This window comes from Eumetopias jubatus, unplaced genomic scaffold (genome assembly GCF_037043125.1).
Source record: "Eumetopias jubatus isolate StellerSeaLion01/CBP00866 unplaced genomic scaffold, mEumJub1_p1.0 scaffold_1, whole genome shotgun sequence".
NCBI classification, from domain to species: domain Eukaryota; kingdom Metazoa; phylum Chordata; class Mammalia; order Carnivora; family Otariidae; genus Eumetopias; species Eumetopias jubatus.
Genome location: NW_028274807.1, coordinates 35,199,879 through 35,213,253, shown reverse-complemented (window position 1 = coordinate 35,213,253; position 13,375 = coordinate 35,199,879). Strand labels below are relative to the sequence as shown.

The window sequence follows — 13,375 nt, the reverse complement described above, 5'->3', positions numbered from 1 at the left end:
TAAATACCTAGTGGTGCAAATGACATAACTGATAAAGGGTTAGTATCCAAAATATAGAAAGAACTTATAAAAGTCAACACCCAAAAAAAAAATAATCCAGTTAAAAAATAGGCAGAAGACATGAATAGACATTTTCCAAAGAAGACATACATACAGCTAACAGACACATGAAAAGATGCTTAACATCACTCATCATAAGGGAAATATAAATCTAAACTACGAGATATCACCTCATACCTGTCAGGATGGCTAAAATTAACAACACAGGAAACAACAGATGTTCTTTGTTTATTTCTGTATGTGTGATGTCACATTTTACAAAAGACCACTGCTGGACAGTGAGAAAAGACAGGATTAACAAGATACAATCCCCTGCACTCAGAAATTCACAATCTAACTTTAAGTTTTCTAGAATACCGGTTTCTTCTCAGTTGGAAGAAGCATTGCATTTTTGAAAATAACTAGAATAGTATTAAAAGTACCTAGCATTTTATAATACTTCCTGTGCCTCAGATTAAAGTGTTTTACTTGAAGAGGCTTAATTAATTATCACAACAAATCCATGTACTAGGAATTATTGTAAAGTTTATTTTGCAGATGAGGAAAGTAGGGTATAGACAAGTAATTATCATTAGAAGCTCAGCTAGGAAGTAGATGATGAACCAGAACTTAAAGCCAGTCAATCTGTTTCTGGAGTGTGTGCCCTTAACCACTATACTGAACAAACTGTTGTCACTTCTAAAGCACTTTGGAGAACGGTTATTGCTACAATTTATTTAACAAGAACCTGTGTATGTTAGTCTATATTGCTAAAGAGCTCTGATTTTGAAGCTGAATAGGACAGATTTTGAATCCTAGATTCACCAATTACTACCTCTGTCACCCTGCATAATTCACTTCTGTTAACTCTAGAAAAGCTTTTTCAGCTCTAAATTACTGGTTATAATAGTACCCTCTTAGCCCACATAATTTCAGCACAGCAGTGAGGGGCAGCTCCCTACACACAACTGCCATCCCACTTTGATGGCTGTAAGAATCTTCCTTTCAACCTTATGTGTTTCTCCAAAGTGAGAAAAGGTCTCTTACAGTAAACACAAGGCACAGTTTGGAGGTACAAGGAAACTCTCAATCAGTACATGCTTCAATTTCTCATCTTTTGGATGGACAATTCTGAAGTGCATTCTACAGAGTTCTTCAAAAGTCCCTAATGAGATTGAATGCCAACTATCCATTGTAATAAACAGCTCAGTACCCACCTTTACAGAATTTTCTTTTTTTCTCTATTTTCCCTTCTCCCTTACTTTTTTCCCCCCACCAATAACCTCCAAAATAAATTACTTGTGCACAAGAGTATCTCTCAGGCACTGTTTCAGGACGATGAATGCAAGAGACAAGCACAGAAGGAGATAGTCCATGTAAAGTATTTAGTTCAGTAAATAGTATGTACTCAATAATGACTGAATAATAATACTATCATTACCTGAAAATGTAGGGCTTTGAGGAACATATGTGTTTCAAGTTTTTAGCATGAATATTTTCTAAAAGAGGAAGCCATGAACCAAAGGGATGATGACTACAAGATAGTGAATTAAAGTGAAACATTCTAATACACAAGGAAAGTCCAGTTCTGTTCTTACAAATTCTAATAATCATAATCACCAAAACACCACAAGAAAAGTCTGAAGGTCTGAAGTTATTTGCATCATATTAAGCTATAGTGAACTTGACTTTCAATGAAGCTGTTTTGAGGAAAGAAAAGACTACACTATAAGAGATTTTACTTATTTATTTAGACAGCTGACAGCAAGATAAATTATCCAGGATATCTTAATATAGTTAAGTACAGAAAATCATTTTTATAGCATATAGTCTGAATAAGAGAATGTTTTCCTTTATTGACTCTGAAATTGGATTTAAATTTACAAACGGTACAATGAAGTTAATTTTCAAATTGTTGTCACATGATTGTACCCTAAATTTGAAATGTATTATCAAACTATAAGAGCAGCTTAATGTCCCCCTTGAATTTTGAGAACTTTTCTCTTACTTTAGCTTGTTTCCTGTTGTGTTTCTTCTCAGACCACTTTTTAACATTTTTTTGTTTGTTTTTTAGTTATTTTCTAACTTCAAGGAGTTTACAACCTGGTTGGGAAGATTAAAAAACAACAATGCAAGACATAGGACTCTGTATATACTCCTTGCTATAGGAATTAAGAATAGACCAAAATGTCCTGAAGTATTTAAGGATAATTATAAAGAGGAATTACTGATCACTGAATTCTTACAATAAAATAATATGTAGAAGATTGAAAAATTCCGTTAGAAGGAAAACACGAACAAATAGAAAAAAATTATTTTGTTTGTCTGGAGCCAACAGTTTGCCTTGTGATTATATTAGTAGAATAGAACCAGATCACTAAGGGTTGTGAAAAACATTTCAAAGAATTAGGGGCTATTTGTCAAAAATTTTAATCGCCAACAATTTCAGTACAAAATGTTTACACATATACTATATATATATATATAATTATTCAAATAAAATTAAACTGTATCATTATAAATTGTATCATGTACATTATAATATGACAAGTTTAGAAAATAAAATTATTACATACAGAGAAGCTAAGTAATATCTTAAAATATTAAGCTATACATGATGTTACCATCAGCTAGAATTCTATTTACTCTTTTTTTTAAAAGATTTATTTATTTTGAGAGAGTGAGAATTAGAGAGAGAGAGAGAGTACATGAGAGGGGGGAGGGTTAGAGGGAGAAGCAGCCTCCTTGCTGAGCCAGGAGCCCGATGCGGGACTCGATGCCGGGACTCCAGGTTCATGACCTGAGCCGAAGGCAGTCGCTTAACCGACTGAGCCACCCAGGCGCCCAAATTCTGTTTACTCTTAAAGAAACTTTTGTGTTTGTAAAAAATATTCAACAAATCCTCTTGAAAACTGCAATTTTGGAGATAAATTTTTGTCAGATCACATTGTCTTTTTAGAATGTATATTAACATACTGGCTGAATTCATAATTTAAGTGAAATGTTAGTTCTGCCAGTGTCTTGTTCAACTCAGTTGATTCAACCTGTTACTTCTCCAGAGGAATTATTTTAGACAATATCAACACGTTATGATGATAATTTCATTGAAAATACATAATATAACCTTAAATACCACTTAATCAGATACAGGAAAACCATAATACATAGAAACATTTTAAAGCAAACAAAGAATGGAAGTATCTCTCTCACTCCTTATGTATTGTGAAAATCTCACCCATCTCTCAGGATGCCTTGGATATCTTGTATGACACATTCATCAGCATCAGTTTGTATATAACTTATTAATAAAGAATAATTATATATTTTTAAGTCAAGATATTGATGTAAACATAACCCTGAAAGATTCCTTCCCACACTGACAGAGATAGGCTAGGTAGCCAGGATTTAATGCATTAAAATTTAACATCAAACCTTAGAAGGAGATAATATAAAACTGGCAGGTGACAATGGCTTCAGACAACAGAAAATAATTATAAGAAATTTATAAGTAAATAGCTTCCCCTCTTAAAAAATAAGGCAAAAAAACGTCTTATATGATTTGATAGAGAAGTGCTCAGGAAAATAAAAATCTGAACGAGGAAGGACAGTTGATTACCGATTCCTGCCTGAGGACGCTTCTCTTTGCCCTCATTTTCTCCCAGCGGTTTTTGTATTTTCATGAAGATTATTGAATACTAGCATGGCTTCGCCTAGATTTGAAAAGAATGTTGAATCTCATCTATAATTTTAGCTTGGGATTTTCAAATTTAAGGCCATTTTCATTTAATACACAAATTATAGAAAAATAATTAAAATGATATAACCCACAAAGACAAGACTGAAAGATGATCCAAATGCAGAAAACAAGAGTGTTTGGGTTATGCCAAATGACTCTGGCTTTAGGAAAAGTTGGAGAAACAGCTTTCATCCTTCTCCAGAATGAACAAATTTTTTTTTTTTTTATTAAATGTAGGGAAGGGAAAGACATGATACTGGAAACTAGACTTTAGTCTAATTAATGTAGACTAAATTTGGAGAAGAAACAAAGAGAGGATTCAGGAGACACAGAAGTTGATACAAGATCTCTAAACATTTAGCAGAGGTAGAAGAAAGAAAGAAAGAAAGGAAAAGAAAAGAAAAGAAAAAGAAGAAAGAAAGAAAGAAAAGAAAGAAAGAAAGAAAGAAAGAAAGAAAGAAAGAAAGAAAGAAAGAAAGAAAGAAAGAAAGAAAGAAGAAACAAAGAAACAAAGAAAGGAAAACAAATATGAAAAGGAGAAAGAAGAAGGAATATATCTACCATATCTAAGACAAGCTAAGAATGGGATGTTGAAAGTATTTAATATGTACATTAAATTGAGATAGGAAACAATTTTTTGCTTTTCTTCCCATCAATAGGTGAGGTCTAATTTCTCCCCACTTGATGACTTGCTTTATTGACAGAATTCATCAGAGGTGATATTCTAGAACTGCTAATACTAGGTTATTACAAGCAGCATTACAGACTCTGCCTGGCTCTCATAACACACATTGGAACCCCAACTTAATGCTAGAATAAGTCCATGCAGCCCTAAGTAAAGGCTCACACAGAGACAAACTGAAACCTGCAAACAACTGAAGCCTCCAAACCAACTGGAGCTGAGCTCCAGATAGACATCAATTTGATAGCATGTCAGTAAAGCATACTCGCCAATAGATCCTCTAGTCCAAATTAGTCAGTCTAATTTATGCCACATCAAGTGCCTTAGGGTTCACAATTGAGCTTAGGATTTTCCCAGTGACAGGCTCAATTTACAATTCTGGGAAAGCTGAGACAGCCAATCTACTTTATTCCAAAGCATATTCTAGGCACTGACTAAAATTAAAGGAAACAGCTGAACAAAACATATATAGGAGTTGGCAACTAGTGAAAATCAATGACAAAAAAATTATTTTCCATATAAAATGAATATGATCCCTAGTCAAAGGGAGTAAAAACAAATATACAAACAAAAACATAAGACAGGGATCTTACATGCCTCATTATTGTTAAATATCCAGCACATAACACACTGAGACATAGAATATATCCAATGGATATTTATTGAAGGATGGATGGATGTTATTCTCGAAAGCATACTTCAGTGACCAGTAGATTCTATGAAACAAGGACTAAGTTTACAATTACTTCAAGTCTCAGCATGATTCTCACTTTTAGGCATTCTCAGATACTGAATAAGCATCAGTTTATTTTGGTACATCCACTATGATATAGCCATTTTGATGATGTGGCCACTCAGAAACATTAGAATGTAATGAAATCAAAACAAAACTCTTTTTACTTACATGTGGTGATAGCCTCCTTCAATCAATCAGAAATGGAAAATAACTAACTTGATCTAAATTCTAGAATATAACTATCAGAAAAAAATCTTTAATACCATTTATACATCTTAAAGACCCTAATCAACTTGTGAATCTGATAATCTCTGCCTTCTTTACTACTAAATGTTAGAGACAATGTAACAATACATGATGGATTATAGTGCCTTTTTTAAAAAGTGGTTGAGTAAATCCATTTTCTCCTAAAAAATAGATCTTTATTAATGTAAATTTAGAATTCTACAATGAATTTTTGAATACCAGACATCACACTTTCCAGTCTGATATAAGAACATGTTTTTAAAGTATACATTTTAAAGACTTCAAAAGGTTAACAACTAGGTATTATCCAATGCAATTTTATCTTTTTTCATATCCGTAGAAGTACTTCATGAAGTCAGATACTACTAGGAAATGTGAAGCAAAATATAGTTTGCCAATTTTTCACACTGCAAAGTGAAATATTTTCCAAATGTATAAATGCCCTACTGGGGATGATGATTTTTCCAGTCAAGATAAGGATTTTCCATCTTAAAATTTGGTTATTTTAAAATTCCCTGTAAAAGCTAGCAAGGACAATTTCACATAGATATGTAGTATGTCAAGGGAAGACATAGTGTTGGTATACTCTTGCCTTTCCTAGCCTCCCTTTGTGCCTGTCCTTTATCCCATTGCTGCTAAAACCAGTTAATTAAATGTTCTCCACTATGGCAGTGTTCTTCAGTGTTGTTCATAACCTTTTCAAGACTTTGAAATAAATTTATTAGTAAATGCTGATATTACTACTCATAATTATAGTATGCTAAACATAGAATACATAATAAAATGAATTAGAGTACATATGGATTCATGACACTTTTGTTTCACTTTGTGTGTGTATGTGTGCAAGTTCAACTCATGTACTGCAAATGAATATACTTGTGTACATAAGTCAAAAATTTTGAAAAGCCGTTGTGTCAAAGAATGAGAACAAGTCGAATTGGATGTTCTGCTTGCTATTATAATTAGAACTTGTGCAAAAGCCAAGTTTATCAAATGGAAACCAGCTGATGTTCTTTCCCAATGTTCTTAGAGAGGAAAGCTATTGCCACTTATTCTTAATCATGATTTAGTCTATTTCTGTACTCCAGATATCTAATGAGACTATTTTTAGTGTTGCTTTGAAGTTGAGTGAGTCACTTCAATCCAGTAATCTTTAGTCTAGTTATAAAAACTCCTAGAAATGTATCCATGCTTCAGATATTTTCACCTTTATCAAGATTGAAGTCATCCACTAAGAAAGAGGGAGGAAGAGGCAGGAAAGTCATCCCAGGTCCTACTCAAGGGTTCTATAATAGGTGAGCTGGTTCAAAGTGTCTTGTGTCTTTTGTCATAAAGGCACATAATTAAAGAATAAGAAGGGCTTACATATTTAAAAAGAGAAAGTAGACTGAAAAGACAGGTGAATTGAAGTCACTCATGAGAAATGTCACATGAAGTATATGGAAAGACATTTATAAGAGGACAGAAGTTAATAAATTTGGATGAACTCACAATTTCGGTTAGTAAACAGATACAGACACTGAAATACATTTCAAATTAAAAGAGGAAGCTTTGAGGAAAATATAATAGGCTTTGACTGTGAGGAGGTTATGTGAGTCTGCAATCATTCATTTATTTTTTACTCAACAAATATTAAAGGCTAAATATCCTGGGGAAAATATAATGATAGAAATTCTAACTTTAAGGAAGTTTTGATAAAAATATGAGAGAAATATGAGCCGAGTGCATGTAATCCCAATAAAGCCTAGCTCCCTGCAGTCTAGTCTGAGCTTAGTGTAAAATTCAAAGGAATGCCAATCAGTTTAACATCTAACAAGGATTTGAAAGCCTTTTACATATTTATTATTCTTTCAAAAATGCAAAAATAATTTATTATAAAATCCATTATGCAATTTATTATAGATGATAAAAACATATCTACCATATGTTCAAGTTTCCTTTCTTTCTGTAAAGTCTCCAAAACATTCCCCTGAACTAAGCACATACAAAGCCCAAACTTTCTTCTGTTCATTTCACCTTCAGGTCTATAAATTGATCTTCTGATCAAGACTGTCTGCTGTATTTAAACCTATCAAAGCATTACATATTTATACAGATTTCATGTCCCATGTAAAAATAAAGAAAATATAATATGGAAAAAATGTATGAGTCTACTAATATAAATTGAGAGCATTGAAAAAAATAGGATTGAGAGAAAGACAGTTCATTCAGTGCCAGATGCATTAATGTAAGTTGTTAGCAAGATTCAAAATGAATATTTCCAATGAAGACCTTCAAATGTTGGATAGAACTTCAGAAAGAAGGTATGATTTGGTAAAATAGTTGAATATGTAAGGATAGGGAAGTATTGCTTACCTCACAAACTGTTCTGAGATTGTGAAGGGTGAGTTTTGTTGAAGAGACTAGTCTTAGGGCAGATTTCTGGGAAACAACTCTATTAAGTGCATAAAGAAGAGAATGAACCAGATGACAGAAGGCAAGAAGAAAAGAGGACTAAACAATTCCGTGTCAGGTAATAAAAAAGATTAGGAAATAACAGATGGAACAAAGAGATCAAGAATGTGATATATATAGGATAAGGTTATTCTTGTGCTGTGGGTGAAATTTCCATTGAAACATGTAAGAAATGGTATCAGAAAAATTTTCCATTTTTTCAAAGTATTAATAACAATTTAGTCTATCAATTGAGAAAAAAGATATAAACTGTCTACTAAGACTAAAATAAAAATTACAACATTGGAACATTATACACTATGAATATACTTTGAGGGGTTTGTTTACTTGCTTGTTATTTTTTATTTGTTTTTTAAATTAAGATTGGCTGTCAAAGAATGGATGATGTAAAATTACTCCTAAATAAGTCAGCCTGGAAAATAACATGATCAATTACTGCTCTGACTCAAAATATTTTTATGCATATTTCTGGGAAAGAATGAATGAATGAAAATATATGAATCACTCTTTTTCTTTAAATAAGCATAAATATAATTCATTTAGTATTACATGCTATTATAAGAAATAATAATTGACAAAGATCAATTATCTGTAAGTCTATCCCCCTCTTCCTTCTTATGAAATAATGAGTACCAGAAATAAAGTACTGTGTATTATTTAACATATATAAACTATTTATCTTAATATCTGAAACACTCAATTTAGGCAAGTATGTAAATTTTTGTCCTGAAAATATTATTTCTCTGACTTGTTAAAACCAGTGACCCCTTCTAGTTCTCAGATGAATTTACAGAAAGTAAACTTAGTTGATACAGGTATCATAAACCTGTTGATACAGGTATCTAACACTTAAAGAATGAAAAATAGTATTTGTGGAATTTCTTTAGCCACAGTGAGGAAAATTATAAGGCCAGGTGAGAAGAATAGGAAAAAATGACTACTTTCTCCTAATCTGAGTAGGATCCTGTAGCCAGGAACGTACTATGGAAAACTTTTTTCCTTATTTTCTTCCTCTGTCTTCAAGCCAGTTAGTTTAGTTGCTCTGAGTAAATTTTAAGCTTAATCCAGGTAACTTTGAACTCACCAGATGGCTGAAAAATAAATGCCCTTGGTAAACAAAAGGACCAGGCATTAGAATGTGAAAAGTTCTCTATTATGCGTCAGGCAATTTAAATACGTATCACGTAACAGTTTTTATATTTAAAAAATACTATTATTTTTATTACCTTATGTGCTATGTGTTCCTTGAACTTATAAAAATTTAATCTTTGGTGAATAAATGATGTTTTTACAGGCAAAATGGTTATATGAGTACATTCACAGCTTATACATCCTTTTTTGTTTTCAAGAATGTCATTTTTCCATTTTTTCTTTAAAAAAAAAATGTACTTGCTCTTACATCATTAGCTTTAAGCCCATTCTTTTTCAGTTTTGGCTCAGTTTTGTCTTTCAAAATTTTTGGTTTTGCCTCAGTGGAATTCAACATTTCCAATTTTATATATCTCATTGCATTGACCTTTAAAAGTTTTCTGTATCCATCTATTCATATAGAGATCAGATTGCCAACTATAGTCCAATTTGCAAAGCACCTACTTCTTTAAAATTTCTTCTAGCACCAGTTATGCTTCAGTAATTACTTTTCTCCCCTATTATTTTCCTAAAAATACAGGAGTCCAAATGATTAAGATAACTATATTCAAAAATCAGTAGTTTGAAGACATTTTTTACCCCGACAGAGGTATAATGGCTTTAGCAAGATTCTGTAGTTACTCCTAAAATATTTAAACCTTTTTCATGCATTCCATACATCTCAAGTTATTCTAGACTTAAACTTGAGATATCATAACAGACAACCAATTTTATTGAAAATTGTTAACTAAGAATCCAATGTCTGTGTACCCAGAAAAAAGATTTTTGTTTTGGGTCTAATCCACATATCCTTATTTTACCAGTCTTCTTTGCAGCAAGTATAAAGTCTTTTTATTACTTTCAAATGCTATTTCTTATAGAATACCTTTTCTTTTGTTTTATAAACAAATTCATATATTCAAATAAAAAAAGAAGTACTCAACTAGTCTGCAACTAATGCATTATCCCTCTGCTAAACAGAGTTAAGACTGTGAACTTAAAAAAAAAAAAAAGACTCGAGAAATAATAGCTGAAATTTATATTGCCACATTTGACCCTTACTTCAAAAGGCCCAAAACTTTTACTCTTCTAGATGAGGGGAATTAATATATGAAAATAGCATAGTTCCTAAAAATTCATTAATTTATTCACCCATTTAATAAATTGTTGTTAAATGTTTCCAAACAGTCTAACAAATAAATGTACAATCACTTGATGAGAAAAGTGTCATAGGGGAAAAGATGATGGTTCTATGAGACATTGTTTCAATTCTGATTCCTTTTGGGAGGGAGAAGAGGAATGCCATCTCTAAAATGTGCATATTGGTTTTGGATTTGGGAAGTAAACTTATTACCTTAGCAAAATTATCACAATTACATTTCCTTACACAAAACTCATATATATATATATATATATATATATATATATATATATATATATATATATTTTTTAAAGAATTTATAACACAAGGACCAATAACAAAGACTAACCAATAACTAACTTGCACAGGACTCTTCCAGCTGCAAGTATGAGAACACAATTTGGAATAGGCTGAAAAGCAACAGAATGTTAATGATTGAGATCCAGGTGTGGAATTAGACTCCCAAGATAAGTGCCCTGGCTCCTCTTGTGATATCCTGAACTAGTCACTGTGTGATAGACATCATGATGCACTACCCAGATCCCTGTTGCTGAAGGGCTTGAGTCCCCAGTGGAGAGTGCCACTGGCAGTAGCCTTTAATTGTTAGTACTTTTTTTTTACTTTTATTATTATGTTATGTTAATCACCATACATTGCATCATTAGTTTTTGATGTAGTGTTCCGTGATTCATTGTTTGCGTATAACACCCAGTGCTCCATGCAGAACGTGCCCTCTTTAATACCCATCACCAGGCTAACCCATCCCCCCACCCCCCCTCCCCTCTAGAACCCTCAGTTTGTTTCTCAGAGTCCATAGTCTCTCATGGTTTGTCTCCCCCTCTGATTTCCCCCCCTTCATTTTTCCCCTCCTGCTATCTTCTTGTCCTTTTTTCTTTTTTTAAACATATAATGTATTATTTGTTTCAGAGGTACAGGTCTGTGATTCAACAGTCTTACACAATTCACAGCACTCACCATAGCACATACCCTCCCCAATGTCTATCACCCAGCCACCTCATCCCTCCCACACCCCCACCACTCCAGCAACCCTCAGTTTGTTTCCTGAGATTAAGAATTCCTCATATCAGTGAGGTCCCCTTCTTCAGGGGGCCTGAGATGGAAACAGTGGAGGTCAGGAGATTCTCAGTGCTTTGGGGGATAAATTGGGGCAGGGACTCCCCAGCAGCTGAGGGCCTTTCTCTTCCTCTTGCTCTCACTGGGGCTGGTGGTCCAGGGGGCTCTTACTCCTTGGAGGCCATGTGGACCATAAGGTCCACCACCTGGTTGCTGTAGCCAAATTCATTGTCATACCAGGAAATGGGCTTGACAAAGCAGTCGTTGAGAGCAATGCCAGCCCCAGCATCAAAGGTGGAGGAGTGGGTGTCACTGTTAAAGTCTCAGGAGACAACCTGGTCCTCAGAATACCCAGGATGCCCTTGAGGGGGCCCTCTGATGCCTACTTCACCACCTTCTTGATGTCGTCGTATTTGGCAGCTTTCTCCAGGCGGCAGGTCAGATCCACCATGGATATGCTGGGGGTGGGGACATGGAAGGCCATGACAGTGAGCTTCCTGTTCAGGTCAGGGATGACCTTGACCACAGCCTTGGCAGCGCCAGTGGAAGCAGGGATGATGTTCTGGGCTGCCCCTCGGCCGTCCTGCCACAGCTTCCCAGAGGGGCCATCCATGGTCTTCTGGGTGACAGTGATGGCATGGACGGTGGTCATAAGTCCCTCCACGATGCCGAAGTTGTCATGGATGACCTTGGCCAAAGGAGCCAAGCAGTTGGTGGTGCAGGAGGCATTGCTGATAATCTTCAGGGAGTTGTCTTACTTCTCATGGTTCACACCAATCACGAACATGGGGACATCAGCAGAAGGAGCAGAGATGATGACCCTCTTGGCCCCGCCCTTCAAATGAGCCCCAGCCTTCTCCATGGTGGTGAAGACCCCAGTGTACTCCACAACATACTCAGCACCAGCATCACCCCATTTGATGTTGGTGGGATCTCGCTCCTGGAAGGTGGAGATGGACTTTCCATTGATGACAAGATTCCCGTTCTCAGCCTTGACTGTGCCATGGAATTCGCCATGGCTGGAATCATACTGGAACATGTAGACCATGTATTGAAGTCAATGAAGCAGTCATTGATGGTGACAATACCCACTTTGCCAGAGTTAAAAGCAGCCAGAGTTAAAAGCAGCCCTGGTGACCCGGGGCCCAATAGGGCCAAATCCGTTCACTCCAACCTTCACCATCCTGTCTCAGGGACGCGTCTGGCACTGCACCAGAAGATGCAGCTGTCTGTCAAACAGGGAGGAGCAGAGAGGCTTCCCATTTCTTGATTGGATCATTTGTTCTTTGGGTGTTGAGTTTATTATTATTTTTTTTAGATTATTTATTTATTTATTTATTTGAGAGAGAGAGAATGAGAGCGAGAGAGCACGAGAAGGAAGAGGGTCAGAGGGAGAAGCAGATCCCCTGCCGAGCAGGGAGCCTGATGCGGGACTCGATCCCGGGACTTCATGACCTGAGCTGAAGGCAGTTGCTTAACCAACTGAGCCACCCAGGCGCCCTGGGTGTTGAGTTTAATAAGTTCTTTGTAGATTTTGGATACTAGCCCTTTATCTGATATGTCATTTGCAAATATCTTCTCCCATTCTGTCGGTTGTCTTTACTTTCAAGGATTGCCTCAAGTGAAAAATCTACCCTGTCTAAAGCCACACCCTCTCGCCTAGGTGGCCTACATCTAAACACTGAGTAAGTGGGCTATAAAGAACCGTTTGCTGCAACAGGACATCTTTGAAGTAACATCATAGCTCCAGAGCCTCAGGAGACTCCCAAGAGTCTTTAGACCGTCACAGCTGCTCACCTTCTCTCTCTTCCTACTTCTGCTTCTTTCCCTTCCCTTCTGTAGGTATTGGTCCAAGAACACAATTTAAATACTTGGGATACTCCACTGGAGGGTGTTTCCTGGGAAATCCAAACTGTGACAACTCTCCTCTCTAAACTTCTATTTTCTCATCCATAAAAAGAGAATAGTAGAACCTTTCTCCTTGGATTGTTATGCAATTTCATTGAGAATATTCACAAAAGGTACTTAATCTTGTGATTTACATAGAGTAAATCGTGTATACATTTTATCTATAATGATAATGATTATGATGACTGGGAAAGAGAAATGAGGTGGACAGGCATGGTGTGATTTCAGTAT

At 35.2% G+C, this 13,375-nt stretch overlaps 1 pseudogene; it reads right to left on the bottom strand.

The window, feature by feature from the left end:
* Positions 1 to 11,403: 11,403 nt before the first annotated feature.
* Positions 11,404 to 12,419, bottom strand: LOC114217889 (glyceraldehyde-3-phosphate dehydrogenase pseudogene; annotated as a pseudogene).
* Positions 12,420 to 13,375: the final 956 nt, after the last annotated feature.